The sequence below is a fragment of the Rhagoletis zephyria genome, unplaced genomic scaffold (genome assembly GCF_001687245.7).
Source record: "Rhagoletis zephyria isolate East Lansing unplaced genomic scaffold, Rhagoletis_zephyria_1.1 Rzeph_scaffold_63942, whole genome shotgun sequence".
Lineage (NCBI taxonomy): Eukaryota > Metazoa > Arthropoda > Insecta > Diptera > Tephritidae > Rhagoletis > Rhagoletis zephyria.
The window spans coordinates 465-1,500 of record NW_016220993.1 but is presented as its reverse complement, the minus strand read 5'-3'; the positions used below and the strand labels follow the sequence as shown (position 1 = coordinate 1,500).

Sequence of the window (1,036 nt, the reverse complement as noted above, 5' to 3'; positions counted from 1 at the left end):
CTGCCTTTGGCTGTACATGCCACGTGCGCGCACGCTCTCAATGTATTTTTAATAGGAAAACTTAGGTTAACTTTGACCGGTCCTAGCTCAAAAAATACTTTGTAGATTTTAAATCTAAAAGCAGGTTCCTTGTCCTATAGCCTTTACCTGTTACTGTGCCAAATTTGGGAACGATTGGTTCAGCCGTTGAAAAGCCTTTCGCTGGACAAGCCACCCTCTTCCTCGCCAGCGATGACGCAATATTTCAATTGTTTTTCCCTATAAAAAACTGTTTTTGACTTTGACCGGCCCTAGCTCCCAAACGGCTGAGAGTTTTTCAAATCTGAAAACAGGTTGCAACTCTCACAGAACTTAGCTGTAACTGTGCCAAGTTTGGTGGCAATCAGTACAGTTGCTTAAAAGAATTAGGTTGAACAAAGGAAAACTTTCCACCGATTTTGACCCAATCATAGACTGTCACTTACAAAAACACCTCGCTTCACTCGGTGTTTTTGTGCGCTCCAGTCAATTGTGATCACATTAAACGCTGTATAAGGCTGAATAAGAAGCAAATCCTGCATTGTTAGCTTTTCCGCTAAGCAAAAAAGTTATTTTTATAGTGCAAGCGAGCTTATACTTCTCCAGAGAGAATGCCTCGTTAGCTCAGTTCGGTAGAGCATTAGGCTTTTAACCTAAGGGTCACGTGTTCGAATCATGTACGAGGCGTTTCCGGTTCCTTTTTGGGTTTTTTAAAGCCTAGAACGGAAGAGGAAGGTCCCAGGAACATTTTGGTGAAAGCAGAACTCCAAAAACCTTCGTAGAACTCGAGATATGGACGATTGAAGTTTAAGTTGGTTTCTCTTATTTTGTATTGCCTTCAGGCAGTGCAGTGAAGCGTTTTTAATGAGGAACGCCCTATTTAAGTTAAGAAACAAAAAAAGAAGTTCTTAGGAACCCATATCAACTGCTTGGGTGCTCGTACAATCACAAATTGTAAGTTTGTACAAAAGGGATCAACACATACATTCATAGAGATTATAAAAAAGTTTCACTAAGA

At 40.5% G+C, this 1,036-nt stretch overlaps 1 non-coding gene across 1 annotated transcript; it reads left to right on the top strand.

Moving 5' to 3' along the window:
- Nucleotides 1-631: 631 nt before the first annotated feature.
- TRNAK-UUU (transfer RNA lysine (anticodon UUU)) lies at nucleotides 632-705 on the top strand. Its single transcript has one exon. It is a non-coding gene; the product is annotated as a tRNA-Lys (tRNA).
- Nucleotides 706-1,036: the final 331 nt, after the last annotated feature.